The sequence below is a fragment of the Apium graveolens genome, chromosome 3 (genome assembly GCF_009905375.1).
Source record: "Apium graveolens cultivar Ventura chromosome 3, ASM990537v1, whole genome shotgun sequence".
Taxonomy (NCBI): Eukaryota; Viridiplantae; Streptophyta; class Magnoliopsida; order Apiales; family Apiaceae; genus Apium; species Apium graveolens.
The window spans coordinates 13,321,864-13,341,177 of record NC_133649.1 but is presented as its reverse complement, the minus strand read 5'-3'; the positions used below and the strand labels follow the sequence as shown (position 1 = coordinate 13,341,177).

The 19,314-nt window shown below is 35.1% G+C and overlaps 1 non-coding gene across 1 annotated transcript; it reads right to left on the bottom strand.

Annotated features, from left to right (window-relative positions):
* Positions 1-15,636: 15,636 nt before the first annotated feature.
* Positions 15,637-15,743, bottom strand: LOC141715406 (small nucleolar RNA R71). The gene has a single exon (XR_012572171.1). It is a non-coding gene; the product is annotated as a small nucleolar RNA R71 (small nucleolar RNA).
* Between the last annotated feature and the right edge of the window lie 3,571 nt (positions 15,744-19,314).

Genomic DNA, 19,314 nt, shown 5'->3' with positions numbered 1-19,314 from the left:
CACCAGATCGAGAAATCGAATTCACTATTGACTTGACGCCAGGGACTGAACCAATTTCGAAAGCTCCATATCGAATGACACCTGTTGAAATGAGGGAATTAGCAAAGCAGTTGCAAGAACTTCTTGACAAAGGAATTATAAGGCCAAGTGTATCCCCATGGGGTGCGCCAGTATTGTTCGTGAAAAAGAAGGATGGTAGTATGCGACTGTGTATTGATTATCGTGAGCTGAACAAGTTAACTATCAAGAATAAATATCCTTTACCTCGCATTGAGGATTTATTTGATCAACTAAAAGGAGTAGCATGGTTTTCGAAAATCGACTTACGATCAGGCTATCATCAGTTAAAGATCAAGGCCAAAGATATTCCAAAGACAGCGTTTAGAACAAGGTACGGACACTATGAATTTCTTGTAATGGCTTTTGGATTGACGAATGCACCTGCAGCGTTTATGGATTTGATGAATCGAATATTCAAGAAGTATTTGGATAAGTTTATCATTATATTTATTGATGACATCTTGATCTATTCAAAGACGGAAGAAGAGCATGCAGCGCATTTAAGAACGACATTGGAGATATTACGGAAGGAGCAGCTTTATGCAAAATTTTCCAAATGCGAATTTTGGTTGAAAGAAGTGCAGTTTCTAGGGCACATCATCAGCAGAGAAGGCATTCAAGTTGATCCAGCAAAGATTGAAGCTGTGTTGAATTGGGAAAGACCAAAGATGCCGACAGAGGTTCGAAGTTTCTTAGGTTTGGCAGGATATTATCGAAGATTTGTCAAAGATTTTGCGAAGATAGCAACACCGCTGACCAAGTTAACTCGACAAAGTGAAAAGTTCGAATGGAATAGTAAGTGTGAAGAAAGTTTTCAAGAGTTGAAGAATCGGTTGGTGACGGCACCAGTATTAGTACTGCCAGACGAGCAAGGAAATTTTGTTATTTACAGTGACGCTTCATATCGTGGTTTAGGATGTGTATTGATGCAACATGGTAACGTCATTGCATATGCGTCGAGACAACTTAAACCTCATGAGCAGAAATATCCTACGCATGATCTGGAATTGGCAGCAATTGTATTTGCATTGAAGCTTTGGAGACATTATCTGTAGGGTGAAAAATGTGAAATCTACACGGATCATAAAAGTCTGAAGTATATCTTCACGCAAAAGGAACTAAACATGCGACAACGTCGATGGCTGGAATTGATTAAAGATTACGATGTTACAATCAGTTATCATCCAGGAAAAGCAAATGTTGTAGCAGATGCACTAAGCAGAAAAGAAAGATTGAATCGGTTAACTTCATGCGAAGAATTGGCCAAGGAATTCGACAAATTGGAAATCGAAATTCGTATTCCCAATGAATCTGCAAAAACTATCTACGCTATGACTTTCCAACCAAAATTGCTGGAAAAGATTCGCCGTTGTCAAGAAGAAGTGATGAGTCAAGACGACAACTTAACAGGAGAAGAGATTACAACTCAGAAAGATAATGAAGGAATTTTACGTTTTGCGTCAAGAATCTGGATCCCTAACGTGGCAGAATTAAAAGAAGAAATTATGCGAGATGCGCACAATTCGAAGTATTCCATTCATCCAGGAAGCACGAAAATGTATCGCGATTTGAAGGAAAACTTTTGGTGGCCGAATATGAAGAAGGAGATAGCAGAATGGGTGAGTAAATGCTACACATGCCAGCGAGTTAAAGCAGAACACCAACGTCCGAGTGGGTTATTGCAACCATTAGATATTCCAGAATGGAAATGGGAACATCTAGCGATGGATTTTGTGGTAGGACTACCGAGGACTAGGGCAAATCATGATGCGATATGGGTAATCATTGACAGACTTACGAAGTCGGCACATTTTCTACCAATTAATGAAAGATTTTCGCTCGACAAATTAGTGCACATGTATCTCAAAGAAATTGTGATGCGTCATGGAGTACCAGTATCAATTGTATCGGATCGAGATCCTCGTTTCAATTCAAGATTTTGGAGACAATTCCAAGAATGTCTAGGAACGAAGTTGAATATGAGTACAACCTATCATCCGCAAACTGACGGTCAAAGTGAAAGGACAATTCAAACGATTGAAGACATGTTACGAGTTTGTGCGATCGATTTTGAAGGTAGTTGGGATGAACATTTACCCCTAGTGGAATTTTCTTATAATAACAGCTATCACGCCAGTATTGGAATGCCACCGTATGAAGCATTATATGGAAGGAAATGCAGATCACCAGTGCATTGGGATGAAGTTGGAGAACGCAAGATTTTGGGTCCAGAATTAATTCAGCAGACAAAAGAAAAGATTAAACTCATTCGAAAACGAATCGAGACAACACAAAACAGGCAAAGCAGATATGCAGACCAAGCAAGGAAGAATGTGGACTATCAGGAGGGAGAACGCGTATTGCTCAAAATATCGCCATGGAAAGGATTGACCAGATTTGGCAATAAAGGAAAATTGAAGCCACGATACATTGGACCATTTGAGATTTTGAAGAAAATTGGGAAGGTTGCGTACGAGTTAGCTCTACCACCCCATATGCAGCATGTTCATAACGTATTTCATGTATCTATGCTTAAGAAGTATAATCCTGATACAAGGCATGTAATAGAGTATGAGCCGATAGAACTTCAGGCAGATTTATCATATGTAGAGCAGCCGATAAGAATTCTAGATAGACAAGAGAGGGTATTAAGGAATAAGTCTGTGTCATTAGTGAGAGTTTTATGGAGAAACCCAGTGGTTGAAGAATCAACCTGGGAGCTTGAGAGTGAAATGTTAGAAAGGTATCCTCAGATATTTGCATAATGTGATTCTGAGGACAGAATCCTGTTAAGGGGGGAAAATGTAACGACCGAGAAATTACGTTTGTATTATATCATAATAAAGATAAATTGTGTGTATTATTATGTGATTAACTGTGTTGAGTCATTAAACCCTAATCGTTATGTGCTACGTGTTGTCTGTTATGATCCGAATGTGTTTTGGATATTTATTGAATGTTTTATCGCAAGTTATATATCTTATATCAAAATCCGTACAGCTCAAACAGTGTTTTAAAAGCCCGTATTTCAAATAAAATTATTGGTCCTATTTTACCAAAAATGCCCTATACCATATCGCTATTTTGAACCCCTAGACGTTTTACAAATTGACCTTTTTCACGAAAAACGACTTTTCCGGACCCCTTCGGGTACCAAAAACCCCACAAAAATCACATTTTTATTTTTTTATGATCATGAAATTATCATATATCATTTTTCTTTGTATTTTTGTATTTTTCACAATTTTTGGGAATTTTTAGTATTTATTTTGTATTTATTGGATATTTAAAAATTCATTATTAATACCCAAAAATTATAAAAATTGGGGCCAAATATTTTTATTAGGAGTGTAATTAGACCCTTAATTTTACTTAGGGGTATTATTTTCATAAATATAAATACACGATTTATTAGTAATTAAATCAGTTAATTATTCAGAAAAATCAGAAAATAAAAAGAAAAAGAAAAAGAAATTAGGGTTAGGGTTTTGTGAAGAACAGAGCAGGAGGATCAAAGGCAATTTTCATCGTGATTCCGGAGTCCACATCGTTAGTGTAAGTATCCGTTTTGAAGCCCAAGAATCGTAGTTTTTGATTATGTAATTAGTTTTAATGTTTGATTATCTGATTTTACTTTCATATTTTCGGGTTTTAATCGCGAATTCGGGTTTGAATTTCTGTTGATTGTTTAATGATTTCGTTGCCATGAGGTTGTAGATCGTCGAATAGGGAGTAGTTTGGTACCGGATTCGTGGTGTTTGGCTTTGGTTTTGGGTTCGTCGGAAAAAACGGCGACGCCGCCGTTGTTCTTCGTCTCCGGCGGTGTTCGACGAGGAAGGAGGACGGGGAAAGGCCAGGAAGCAGAAGGGGAGATGTCGTTGTGTTGTTATGCTTCGAGAAGAACCTGGAATCGAGCGTTTGGTTCGCCGGAAAATCTCCGCCGGCGTCGGATTCTGGGAATGCGGGCGGTGTTCTTCCCGACCTGATCGGGTCGGGGACGACCCGGTTTGCAACCCGGTTTCGACCCGGTTTCAATTCTAAAAACCCTAAATCCTGTTATGTTTTTGTGTTTCTAAATAAATTAATTATTTATTTATATTTTAGTAAGTAAAAATCAGTTTTAATAATTCTAATAATTAATTAAAAATTAGTTTTATATTATGAAAAATAGTATTTATAATTTCTGAATTATTTTATTTAATTATAAATTTGAATTTATTTATTTAATTAATTATTTAATAATTTATCTAATTATTTATTAATTATCTAATTAATTAATAATTGGGTAATTAATTAATAATTAGGTAATTAATTAGTGAATAAAGATTAGAAATAATTAAGTGAGGTAATTAATAATCTAATAATTAGTTAATAGTGCGAATAATGATTCGATAATTAGAATTATTATTGGAGCGTTAGTTATTCGAATAATATTGTAATAATTATTCGTACCGTATAAATAGTTATCGGTAATTATCTGTTTAGCGAATCGTACGAGTTTTAATAATAATAGAATAATTCGATAATTAGGCGAGAATTGCGAGTAGCTCATAATTATACGAGTGATTAATCGTTAAGTGATTTATAATTCGAGTAATTCGTAGTTATTTGATAAATAACGTATCAGTTAATTGTATCGATTGATTATTTGTAAATAATCGATCTGATCGGGTAAGCGTTAATTATTAGTAAATTAGTGTAGTAAATTGTAATTAATCCTAATAATTAGGGATTAATTATTTTAAAATGCAATATTTTATTAAATAATTATCTAAAAATATAATTAAGGATTATTTAATTATAATTAATTATTTATAATTAGTTATTAATTAATTAAATCTTGTTTAATTCATAATAATTAAACCGTTAGTCCGATTTGAGCAAAACGAAGACCCCTAGACTCAGAAAAATGAGACGAATCCAATAAAAATAATTGTGAGTCATAAATTCTCCCGGAAGAGAGTGATCTTGTGATAATTAATAGTTCGTAGGCCCTAATAGGGGTATAACTGAGTTGAATAAATCCCGAAAAATTATAATAAAATCAGATACGACTAGTAATGTAGGTATAAGCCCAGAATTGATTCTAAAAATAATTATAAATCTAAAAATTAATTATGTGCCTTACGTGCTACGTGCTTTATGTGATTATGTGAATAGATGTGTTGTATAAATGTATATATATATATGCGAGTCAGATAGAAACGCATGGGTAGACTGATAAGGTTGCGTGATATCAATTCAAGATACGCGTATATAGTAAATTATCTAAACGCCTATCTTTCCATGATTTGTTCAGTGTTAGCAAGGCAGAGCAAGCTAGGGTCAGAAGACAGTGAGTTAAACCAGGTTAAGTACGCGCAAGGCAAGTTTTTCCCCTATTCTAAATTCAGAATAGTGATTTATATTTCTTTTCTATCGTATCAATTCTCTTTGATAATCATTGTTCATATACACTGTTATCCATTTATTATTACTTGTTCCAGTTTCATTTCAATTCTTGATTTACCCAATTTATTGAATTCCCTGTTCATATTTCAATTCTTTTACCCTACATATACTCTGGTATATCCTGGTGTTGGGATATATCAATAGCATACCGATTGTTCCGGATGCTCAGCCTTGGACTGGATGGTTACTATAAAGGCTGGGTTTTTCCCAGACCATTAATTAATAGGCCATAGTTGCCTGAGTACTCCTTATGTTGGTTGGGTCTATGCAGTTGGGTATAGATTCGCACTATATTCTGACTGATCAGCAGATTATAGTGCATATGTTGGTTCTTGTTTCCAGTCTTGTTCATTTGGCACTCGCCATCATTGGAAAATTATTATCATATACAGATACAGATAGTTGTTCAAACCAGCAGCTTATTGGTTCATTTATTTCTCTCTCTTTATAATATATATATATATATTGTTGCAGGCTTGTTGAGCAATTTTGGCTCATTTCTTTTATTGTCACTCCTATTGTTTTACAGTTAAGGTAGAGAATGAAACCCTGAAAGGCATATGTCATAGCCTACTCGTTTATTCGAGTATTTAACTCAACTCAAATAAGAATGTAATAAGTAAATAGTGGATCTATCATCAGAGAGATCTCACAAAGTAACATCTGTCAAAGAATAAAGAAACATTGTTCATCTGCAGACTTGAAGATTCACTGGAAGAAGTTCAAGAATTTGATCATGCCTCAGTGATATAAATCAAGATCGTGGATTTAATCAAATGACAGAGATCTCGTCAAGGTATCATTTATTACAAGGATTCAATCAGAATATCAAAGTCAAGACATGAAGAAACGTCAAGAAAGTTAGTCACTCATGAACCATACAGTACATCGAGTGTCAGCATTGAAGTGGCGAAATTGATTCATAAGTCTCAGTGACTTTCAGAAGATTGTCAGAAGAATGGATGCTGCTCAGGGTTAGTATTAATTCTCTATTAATTAATTAAGTCATATAATTTAATTAAGAGAATAAATTATATCTGCAAGGATTAATTTATTGATTAATTGAATTAAATTGATTAATTAATTTAGAATTAATATTAAGGATTTACAGAATTTTAATTGGTTAAAATCTGTTTTAATTCTAAAAAGACAACTGATTGTACTAGTATGACAATCGGTATGACAATTGATAGTCATACCGAAAGTCATGCTAATTCAGTTAATTGTCTTGATAGAATTATTATTTAGATTAAAATCACTTATTAATTCAGTAAAACAATTTCATTTGAACTAATATGACAATCGGTATGACAATCAATAGTCATACCGAAAGTCTTGCTAGTTCATTTTAATTGTCTTGCTAGCTCTAAAAATTGTCACACCGAAAGTATTATTGGACAAAGGATTGTCATACCAGTTCATTAATCTCGGCTGTGTTGATTAAAAAGCAGCAGAAGCATCCAATTAACCAACACACATACAGAGAGCAATCAAACAGAAGCCAAGAACAAAAAGAGAACAAGCAGCCAAATATTTCATCTTATCTGCTAATTCAAGATTACAATTTCTAGCTTGTAAAGTTAAATCCAATCAACTAGAAATCACTCTCTTGTTCTTGTGTATCAATCTAGCGGATTAAAATCCCTAGAACTTAATCTCAAATCGCATTTAGCATTTGATCTTTTAATTACAAAAATAGAAAAAGTTCATGTCGAATTTATTCTAGATTTGTAATAATTGATTTGAGATTAATCCCTTGTAACCGATACCGTAGTTGTAACACCTTTCAAGTTTAATAAAAGTTTTATTTAACTTGAATTTTGTTTCACAATTTTATTCCGCATTTTATTCAACTAAACAGTATTGTTTGCATTCAACCCCCCCTTCTACAAACAAATTGGGACCTAACAAACCCATCAGGACCCGCATAGTCAAGAAGCGAGTCAAGCAGCGGGACCCTCTTATACCAAGAGTGTTCCTTCCTATTCTCGAAGAGAGTTTTGAATTGCCAGATCAGGTGTAGCAGGATAAGTAGTAATGTTGGGTTGAATAAAAGTTTTGTGTAGTTTGAATAAAAGATTGTGTAGTGAAACTGTAGATAGAATAAAGTTTGTAATAAAGAGAGTTATTGAGACAGGTTTTATTTAGTTGGGTTTGTAATAAAGTGTAGTGCATGATTCTTGTTTTCAAACTCAACCCTTAAAAGATCCTGAGTAGTGATAGTTCGGGGTAATTATTATATTTATATTCCGCTTGTGCAGGTATAGTTGGTAATTGTTGTTAATAATGCCCCAAATCTATACCCCGGATTTGGAGGGTGTTATACTAGGTATGCCTTAAATCCTTATTATTGCCTTCAATGAGGACATTGAAAATTTTAAGTTTAGGGGTGATAATGTAAGGATTAGTTTGTGTGTGTCCATATAGTTCATGAAGATTCATATAGATTCATGTTGCATGTTTAGTTGTATTTCATTCATATTTTTGCATGATTGTTCATATAGGACATATTTGTTTGTGTTATTATGTGAGTCCATGTAGTTGCATTTGCATGCATATAACATGATCCCTTAGGTTGAGCTATTTCTGATTGATTGGTTGATGTTGATGTTAGTGTAGTGATAACGAATAGAGGGATGTTTAAGTTCTAATGAATTGATTTGCATGCCAGAAACAAATATTTTCACAAAGTCTTATAGGGTTGCTTTTGATCTAGATCATGATCATACTTGTTTGTTGTTGAGATTTAATCACTTGGTTATATTTAGAATTTGTGATATTCTCGTAATGACATAAAAACACTAATTTTTTATCTGGAGAAAAACTTGAATTTCATTGCTAGTTGTGAATAAGGCTAGACGTCAAATGGCTAGTAGCCGACTCATAGTTTTATGAGTAGTCTAGGGTTGAATGAGATAGAGCGAAACACACTCATTCAGAAATTATTGAAAAAAAAGATAAAGAAAAAAAAAAGAAAAAAAAATATGTGTTTATGCATAATTGATCAAGAGTGAGCTCTTTAATACTCGAGTTATTAAGTTCTAGGGGACTTTGTGCCAAGTGACCTAAAAATTTTATAGCCTGGGATCCGCTAACCTAACGCTCGCTACATGGGTATTAATGCATTAGTCTTTTGTGAACCTCATTCATTGCACGATCAAATAAGCATTTTTGTTATGTGTTATGTGTTCAATAATAACATGAATCCTTGTATAACTCTAGTAAGATGAAGGTGTTATGAGTCATTATGCGTTTATTATCTATTCTGTTTATAAACTTGTGATTGTTTCGATGATAATAAAGTTATGGTTATTGATCTAGTATCGAGAGTATATCTGTTAAGCATCCACACACGCACGTTTCTGGTTTGTGAGATTTTCTTCGAGCACTGTTTTGAGTCGTTGCATTCTTAGAGGCATTAGCTTATTCATTTGGTTATGGTTATTCTGAGGGGATCGTTTGCATTATCATTTAGTTGCATTCACATAGTTGCATTTATGCATTAGGTTTGTTTTGTGGTTTTGAATCTGTTTATGCTTGATGACAAGCATCGATTCAAGTTTGGGGGTGTGATAAGTGGATTTTATATTTACTTGGAATGCTTCATTTTAGGCTTAAGTTGGTATTTTGGACTCAAGTTGTTGGTATTTTTGATGTGTTTTTGTGTTTGTGCATTTCAGGCATCAGTTAAATGAAGAAAGAATCTTTTTAAAAGAAATATGCTGAAAAGATATCAGGATTGGAATCTTAGGACATTCTAAAGTTGTAGAGAATCTCGTTAGCTTCGCGTGGGAAGTTGAATCGACTAATTCTGACGAGCAGAACTCAAGATACGGCTAAAAGAAAAATTATCAGAATTTTTCCAGAATGTCAGCGCGGCCGTGCCAGAACCAGCCCGCCCGCGCCACTGAAAACACTATTCCAGCGTGCCCGCGTCCTATAGCAGCGCACCCGCGCCCGGTTTCTGCACTAGAATCCTGATTTTAGTCGAAATTGAAGATTTTGAGAGTCCTGGTCATCTTGGAGCCTATATATATCAATAAAAAGACGTTTTTAACAAGAAGAAGACCTGGAAGAGCCATAAGAAGACCTAGAGAGCACGAGACGACTGAAGAAGAAGACTTTTATTTTCTTTGATTTAGGCGATACTTGGATGCTTGTTTTCGATTTGTCTTTGAACCCTAGTACTCTTATATTGTTTATTATCATGCTTTCATTGGAACCCATGGTGATGATGAGTTCGATTTTGAACTAATCGTTATCGTGAGGTTCTAGCGGATTTATTTATGGATTTCTTTAATTAAATTATTTTGATACCTTAGTGCGTGGTGATTGTATGATAATTTAGTATTGGTTGTGCTTATTCGTCTTATGTGCGTAGCTAACATATAAGATAGCGTGTTAATCTCTATTGAAGCAAAAGTGAATATAGAGATTTAGAACTTGCTATGCTAGCATAGGTTCATATATTTGTTACGCATGATTCGTAGGTAATTTTAACCATATTACTTGCCCTATGTAATCACGATAGATAACTTGTTCATTAAACCTTTATGTTGTCAATTTCTATAGACAAATAGGGTCTCAACATAATTGGTGTCTATTCAGCTTCTATCTCTTTTGTGGATGTTTGATAGTAGGGTAATCGTACAACGAAAGTTGGCGTTTACTAGTTTCGTGTTATCTGATTAGTGTCATCGCCATTACATGCTAAGGTTAAGAATGAAAAGGCTTTTGAATGAAGTATTTAATGAAGTTAGAATCCCATGTTTGTGTTATATATTATTCAACTCTCTTTAATCTCTTAGTTAATGTTCTCTAGTATAATTCTCAATAGTTAATCGTAGTATAATCAAAACCCAAATTGTTATTCATTTTAGCATTGAATAATAGCCATGTCATTGTTGCATAAGTGCATAAATCACATAGTTAACCTAACCAGTCTCTGTGGGAATGAACTAGAAATAATTTTGTATTACTTGCGATCGCGTATACTTTCGTGAATTATTAGCGTGTGTTTAGCGACTAACAATTATTATTCGATGTTGTGGGTCTCAATATTACGTTTTATTTGGTGCGCATACAGCTTAATTTAGCACAAACAATTATTGTCTTGTTTGTATACAATTTTGGTGATCAATTATGTTAACACAGTACATGTAGCGCAAGGCAGCTAATCAGATGTTGGTGTGTTGACTTTAAATTCGAATGTTTATTTTAGTACATATGGTTTTGATAAAGTGTCTTGCTTTGTTAAAATATATTTAAGTATTTCCATGTACATGTGTCATGTACATGTGTTTTGTCAGATGGGGTTATGTTAATTCAATTGATATAAAATTTCCGTGTCTAATATTTTGCGTGTATGCTGCTGTTTGTCTTCTTGGGAAATATTATGGATTCAGTCTAATTAGATTTACAGATAAGAATTATACTTGTGAACTTTATATATTATTGGCAAATTATTGTTAACTTATTTATTTAAGTGGTCAAATATTTTTAAAATAATTGATTGAAGCAATGTCGCCAAAGTGACCTCTTTTGTGTAGATTAATTAATTTGAAAATATTATTGTGACGATTGAATATTTAATTTATGCAAATTTTATCAGACCAAAGGAAGGTAACGTTTGGCCAAAATTAATATATTCTTGTGATAATAAGTATGTAACAGTATTAAGTTTTTCATGTGAATAATAAGTCGGTCCAAAGAAAGGCATATTATTTTCATTGGGATGTCTTTACAATAATGCTAAAACATTTATAATTGATTGAAGCATTATTGAAGCATTAAATTTCCTTCCAAAGACTAAAATTTAATGTTGGATAGGTATCTTGTGATGGTTTTGTCAATATTTAAAATTTATCACATTATTGTATATACTAGTTATGAGCATTATGTTTCCGCTCAATTGAGCATGATTTCAATATTGAATGGGACAAACTATATCACGTGGAAAAAGAATGTTGAGATCGTTCTCGGGTGTATGGATCTCGACCTCGCACTAAGGAAAGAGCAACCCGTTCCCACTACGGATGATCCCATAACAGATCAAATTGAGAAATGGGAATATTCTAAACGCATGTGTCTGGCGATCGTGAAGCGAACGATTCCGACTGGCTTTCGGGGTTCTATTGCTGAGAGCACAAGTGCCAAGAAGTTCCTCTTCGAGATTGAGCAAAATTTTTCTAAGAATGAGAAAGCGAAAACGAGTAATCTTCTGTCAAAACTCGTGACCATGAAGTATAAAGGAAAGGGGAACATAAGGGAGTACATCATTGGGATGTCTAATATTGCTGGCAAACTCAAGGAACTCAAGTTAGAACTTTCGGATGAGTTACTTGTTCACTTGGTTCTTATTTCTCTGCCTCCTCAGTTCGGAAACTTTGTGGTGTGTTATAATACTCAGAAGGAAATAATGGACTCTTAATGAGCTTATTTCACACTGTGTGCAAGAGGAAGAGAGGTTTTTAATAGAGAAGACTGAGAGTGCTCACTTGGCATCAAGCTCTCATGATAAGAAGAGAAAGAGAGGTAAGGATATTGCAAGTGGAAAACCCAAGCATCAGCTGCAAGAGAAGCAGGATAAGGGAACAACCTGCTACTTTTGTAAGAAGGTTGGACACATGATGAAAGAGTGTTCCAAATATGTTGCTTGGCGAGTGAAGAAGGGTAAGACTTCTGTCTTTGTTTATTTTGAAGTTAATTTGGCTTCTGTACCCAAGGATACTTGGTGGGTAGATTCTGGTGCTACTACTCACATAAGTGTATCAATGTTGGGTTGCATGTGGAGCTGACCGCCAATTGATGCCGAAAGATTCATCTACGTGGGCGACGACAATAAAGTTTCAGTTGAAGCTGTTGGAACATTTAGATTATTATTAAAAACTGGTGTTTATTTGGATTTATTTGAGACATTTGTTGCACCGTCTTTTAGACAAAATCTTATTTCTATTTTCTGTTTAGACAAATATGGCTACACTTGTTCTTTTGGAAATAATAAAGTGTGTTTCTCTTTAAATTCAAATGTGGTTGCCACTGGTTCTTTGATTCATAATATTTATATGCTTGATATTGTTGCTTTTAATAATGAAATTTTGCACTCAAGTACAAGAGGTACAAAGCATAAGTTAACTGAGAATTCTGCCATATTACGGCGCAAACGATTAGGTCATATCTCATAACAGAGAATTCGGATGCTTGTGAATGATAGAATTCTTGATCCCTTAGATTTAAGTGACTTTTAAGTCTATGTTGAATGCATTAAGGAAAACAAACAAACTCCAGAAAGTTAGGTGCCAATAGAGCTACAAGTGTCTTGGAACTGATTTATACTGATATATGTGGACCATCCCAACGGCCTCTTGGAGCGGTCAACGGTATTTTATCACATTCATAGATGATTACTCTAGGTATGATTACCTATACTTGATACATGAGAAGTTACAAGCTCTGGACGTATGTAAAGAGTGTAAAGCTGAAGTTGAACTTCAGCTAAACAATAGTATTAAAGCTGTCAGATCTGATCGTGGTGGTGAATACTACGGTAGATATGATGGATCAGATGAGCAACGTCCAGGACCCTTTGCTAACTTCCTAAAGGAGTGGGGAATTGTCCCTCAGTACACTATGCCAGGAAAACCAAATATGAATGGTGTTGCTAAGAGGCGAAACCGTACTCTTAAAGATATGGTGAGAAGTATGATAAGTCATTCTTCCTTGCCTGAGTCACTTTGGGGAGATGCACTAAAGACTATAATTTATATCCTTAACCGGGTTCCAACTAAAGCACTGGTCAAAACTCCTTACAAACTTTGGACCAAGAAAACATTTAGTATTAAGCATTTACATGTTTGGGGTTGTCCTGATGGGGCAAGGCCATATAGGCCAAATGAAAAGAAATTAGACTCTAGGACGGTCAGTTGCTATTTTGTTGGGTATCCGGAACGTACTCGCGTATTTAAATTTTATGATCCCGCTACTAGAACCTTCTTTGAGACTGATAATGCAAGATTTTTTGAGGATGTTGATTTTGGGAGGGAAGATATAGGTAAAAGTATTGTCTTTGAAGAATATAGTTGTTAAGTGGCATTTATGTCCACTTAAAATGCTCTATAAAGGCTTGGATTGATGTTTTGTACTCAATTTATTTGTGTTTTTGATGTCTTTTTGTAGTGTTTTGCATTTCATACATATATAGCAGGGATCAAGGTGATTTAGCATTGCTTTGATGCTAAAATGGTGTTAGGAAGGTGTCATAAAGATTGCTCGTGCAAAGCCGTTAAGAACCAGCTAAATAAAACAAGCAGAAGAATTTTTCCCAGAAGGTCGGCGCGCCCGCGCCAGAGAAGCAGAATGTCAGCGCGCCCGCGCTGGTGAAGCACACGGCCGCGCTAGGTTGGGATTCCAGATTCATGTTTCAATTAGAAGACTACTTTTCTGGGATTTTGGATTAATTGGGCTGCAATATAATGACAACTTAAAGACGTTTTTCACAACAGAGCTTAAGGAGAAGACATCGAGAAGACCTATAGCACAAATTTAACCAGGGCAAAGAATATCAAGTTTATTCTTGTGATTCTTTATTTTAAGTTGTAATTTTGGATGCTCGTTTTTTATTTTGTTGAACCTAATACTCTTGTTAACGTACTTTGTTTATTATTCATTTTATAAAGACCTAGTTTATTATACCATGCTTTCATCAGGACCCATGGTGATGATGAATTTGGTTATAGGCTAATCGTTATCGTGGGAATCTAACGGATTTACTTATAAATTTCTTTAGTTAAATTGTTTTGATACCTTAGTATGTGGTGATTGTATGATGTCCTAGTATTGGCTGTGCTTATTCATCTTATGAGCGTTGCGAACTTCTAAGATAGCGTGTTAATCTCTAATGAAGTGATAGTGAATTTAGAGGTTTAGAACTTGCCATGCAAGCATAGGTTCACGTATTGCTATGCATGATTCGTAGGTAATTTTAACCATCTTACTTGCCCAATGTAATCACGATAAATAACTTGCACATTAAACCGTTATGTTGTCAAATTCTATAGACATATAGGGTCTCAATATAATTGGTATCTATTCAGCTTCCATCTCTTTTGTGGATGTCTGGTAGTAGGGTATTCGTACAACGAAAGTTGGCGTTTACTAGTTTTGTGTTATCTGATTAGTGTCATCACCATTGCATGCTAAGGTTAAGAACAAAAAGGCTATTGAATGAAGTATTTAATGAAGTTAGAATCCCATATTTGTGTTATATAAGTTAATCAACCTTAATTCTCTTAGTTAATATTAGTTAGTATAATCTCGTAGTTATAATCACTCTCAATTTGTTATCATCTTAGCATTGAATAATAACCATACCATCGTTGCATAAGTATATTAATTAAAATTAACCTAAACCAATCTATGTGGGAACGAACTAGAATTAATTCTACATTACTTACGATCGCGTATACTTGCGTGAATATTAGCACGTGTTTTCGTCCTAACAAATTTTTGGCACCGCTGCCGGTGACTCGTGGTTATTTTTAGTTAATGTGCTTGACATCAGTGGTCGTTAAAGTTCATTGACTCGGATATTTTACTTGTTTGTTGTTGCTTTTTCAGGTACTCTAGAGAGCGTGTATGCTAACGCATTCTCAACTTCGAAAGAGAACACTGGAATAAGCAGAGAAGAAAGTTGAAGAAGATAACTTAGTTGAGAAAGAAAAACAAGCGCTTGTTGCAATGGGTGAACCAGAAGCGAATACAAAGGCTTTGATGGACTATTCTCAGCCAAAGATCAATGATATGCAGTCTAGCATTGTCAGACCATTCATCACGGCTAACACTTTTAAAATCAAGGCTAGCACAATTCAGATGGTGCAGAACTCGGTTCAGTTTGGGGGTTCTCCGACTGAAGATCCCAACATGCATATTAAAGATTTCATCGAGATCTGCGACACTTTCAAATTCAACAATGTCTCTGAAGATGCCATTAAGTTGAAGCTTTTCCCATTCTCTCTGTGGGATAAAGCTAAGTGTTGGTTGCACTCTCTACCACCAGGATCTATTACTAAGTGGGAAGATCTTGCTCAAAAGTTCCTTACTAAGTTCTTTCCTATGGCTAAGACTGTTGCAATCAGGAATGCTCTTACTCAATTTGCGCAGCAGTCTGGAGAGTCTTTGTGTAAGGCTTGAGAGCGATATAAAGAGATGCTTCAAAAGTGTCCTCACCATGGGATGCCTGACTGGATGATCATTAACTGTTTCTACAACGGGTTGGGTGCAACTTCTAGACCCATGCTTGATGCAGCATCAGGTGGAGCCTTGTGGGCTAAGAGCTACGATGAAGCTTATGAATTGATTGAACTGATGGTTGCTAATGAATTCTAGAACCCAACTCAGAGACTACCTCAGGGCAAGGTAGCAGGAATTCTGGAAGTAGATGCAGCTACTGCTATAGCTGCTCAGCTTAAGGATTTGACGATGAAGGTGGATTCTTTGGCTAATTATGGAGTTAATCAGATTACTAGTATATGTGAGCTTTGTGTTGGCGCGCATGAGACGGAGCAGTGTGCTATTTCTAGTGAATCAGCTCAGTTCGTGAGCAACTTTTAGAGGTCGCAGCAACCAGTTCCAGCCACCTATCATCCCAACAACCGCAATCATCCTAATTTCAGCTGGAGCAATACTCAGAATGCGGTGCAACAGCCTTATCAGCAGTACGTTGCAAAGCAATGGAACCTCCCTGATTTTCAGCAACCGCAATATGCACCAAGATAACAACTACAGCTTAGAAGTCGAATGAAAAATCTGAATTGGAGGAGTTGAGGCTCATGTGCAAGAGCCAAGCGGTTTCTATCAAAACCTTGGAGAATCAAATTGGACAGATTGCCAATGCCTTGCTGAATCGTTAACCTGGTTCACTACCTAGTGACACGGAAGTTCCAGGCAAGAAGGAAGTAAAAGAGCAGGTTAAGGCAATTACATTGAGGTCTGGGAAGGTTGCAATTCTTGAAAAATCACAAGTTTTGGAAGATGAAGCTGTGACTGAGGAAGAAGTGCAGAAGGAAGCAGAAGTGGAATGAAGGAAGAAAACTGTGGAACGCACTCCTCCTGAGGGTAATACAGGGAAGAAACAGATCTATCCTCCACCTCTTTTTCCTAAAAGGCAGCAGAAGCAGAAGTTGGATAAGCAGTTTGCGAAGTTTCTGCAGGTGCTCAAGAAACTTCATATCAACATACCTGTTAGGTCCCAATTTGTTTGTAGAAGGGGGGGTTGAATGCAAACAATACCGTTTAATCGAATAAAATGCGGAATAAAAATATGAAACAAAATTCAAGTTAAATAAAACTTTTATTAAACTTGAAAGGTGTTACAACTACGGTATCGGTTACAAGGGATTAATCTCAAATCAATTATTACAAATCTAGAATAAATTCGACATGAACTTTTTCTATTTTTGCAATTAAAAGATCAAATGCTAAATGTGATTTGAGATTAAGTTCTAGGGATTTTAATCCGCTAGATTGATACAAAAGAACAAGATAAATAATTCTAGTGGATTGGATTTAACTTTTCAATCTAGAATTTTGATCTTGAATAAAGCAGATGAAAAATAAAATGTTGTGCCTTTGTTTTCTGCTGTGTTCTTGACTTGTGTTTTCTGTTGAATTATTGCATGAATGTCTTCTGCTGTGTTTTTGTTGTTTAAGTAAACAGAACAATCCAGTTTACTCAGCAAGACTTTTGGCAAGACAATCAAATGAACTGGTATGACAATCCATTTGAACTGGTAGGACTTTCGGTGAGACTATCCTCTTGAACTAGCAAGACAATCCCAATAGCTAGCAAGACAATCAGAATGAACTAGCAAGACTTTCGGTATGACTATCAATTGTCATACCGATTGTCATAGTAGTTCAAATCACATTGTCTTACTGAATTATTAATAGATTTTAATCTAATAATAATTCTGAAAATCCTTAATATTAATTCTGAATTAATTAATCAATTAATTCAATTAATCAATAAATTAATCTTTGCAGATATAATTTATTTTCTTAATTAAATTATTTGACTTAATTAATTAATAGAGAATTAATACTAATCTTGAGCAGCAACCATTCTTCTGAAAATCTTCTGAAAATTACTGTCAATTATGAATCAATTCCACCACTTCAATGTTGACACTCGATGTACTGTCTGGTTCATGAGTGACTAACTTCCGTGACGTTTCTTCAAGCCTTGACCTTGATACTCTTGATTTTCTTCAGATTAAATCCTTGTAATTAATTGATACCCTGACGAGATCTCTGTCACTTGATTAAATCCACAATCTTGATTTATATCACTGAGGCTTGATCAATTTCTTGAGCTTCTTCCAGTGAATTAAGTCTTCAAGTCTGTAGATGAATAATGTTTCTTAACCCTTTGACAGATGTTACTTTGTGAGATCTCTCTGACGATAGATCCACTATTTACTTATTACATTCTTATTTGAGTTGAGTTATATCCTCGAATATACAAATAGGCTATGCCATATGCCTTTCAATACCTTTCGCTGAAGCTCTTGAAAAGAAGCCTAACTATGCGAAGTTTATGAAAGTTATTCTCTCTCGGAAAGTGAAGCTTGATGACTTAGAGACCGTTGCTCTCACAGAGGATTGTAGTGTTGTGTTGCAACAGAAGTTGCCTCCGAAGCTTAAAGATCCTGGAAGCTTCACTACTCCTTGCACCATTGGAAAAATGTCATTTGACAAATGTTTATGTGACTTGGGTGCTAGAATAAATTTGATGCATTTGTCTATCTTCAAGAAGTTGGACTTCCTGATCCAAAGCCTACTTATTTGTCTTTTGCAGTTGGTCGATCGTCCTATTACATATCCACGAGGCATTGTGGAGGACGTCTTAGTCAAGGTGGACAAACTCATCTTTCCTTCTGATTTTGTAATTTTTGATTTCGAGGAGGATAAAAAGATTCCCATAATCTTGGGAAGACCATTTTTGGCTACTGGCCGGACCTTGATTGATGTGCAGAAGGGTGAGCTCAATATGAGAGTACTAGATCAGGATGTGACGTTCAATGTATTCAATGCCATAAAATTCCCTACTGATAACAAGGAGTGCTTGAAAGTGGAGTTGGTCAATTCTGTGGTTACTTCAGAACTTGATCAAATGCTAAGGTCTGATGCCCTAGAGAAAGCCTTGTTGGGAAATTCAGATAGTGAAGATGACGAAGGTGATGAACAGTTGCAATATTTGAATATTTCTCCTTGGAAGCGAAGGTTGGATATGCCTTTTGAATCTCTTGGATTGGAGGAGCTGAACAAATCTCCAAAGCGCCTCAAGTCATCTATTGAGGAAGCTCCTACACTTGAGCTTAAACCATTTCCTGAATACTTAAGGTATGTTTTTTAGGTGATTCATCGACTTTTCCTGTTATTATTGCATCTGACCTTTCAGGTAGTGATGAGGAAAAACTCTTAAGAATTTTGAGAGAGTTCAAGTCGGTAATTGGATGGACTATAGCAGATGTAATATCCAATATTTTCAGATATTATTATTATTATTTGAAGTTGTTTATGTGATTTTTATGTGAATTTTAGTGAATTATATGATAATTAGAAGTGATGTTTGGATGTTTATATGTGATATTCTTTGAGTATTTTAATTTTTATATGTCCAGAATAAAATATAGATAATTGTGATATTTTTCTAGTAATTTTTGGGTAATTATATGAATTTACAGTGATTTGTGGATTTATAAATTATATTCTGAGTAATTATAAAACTATTTTATAAAGTCGGGA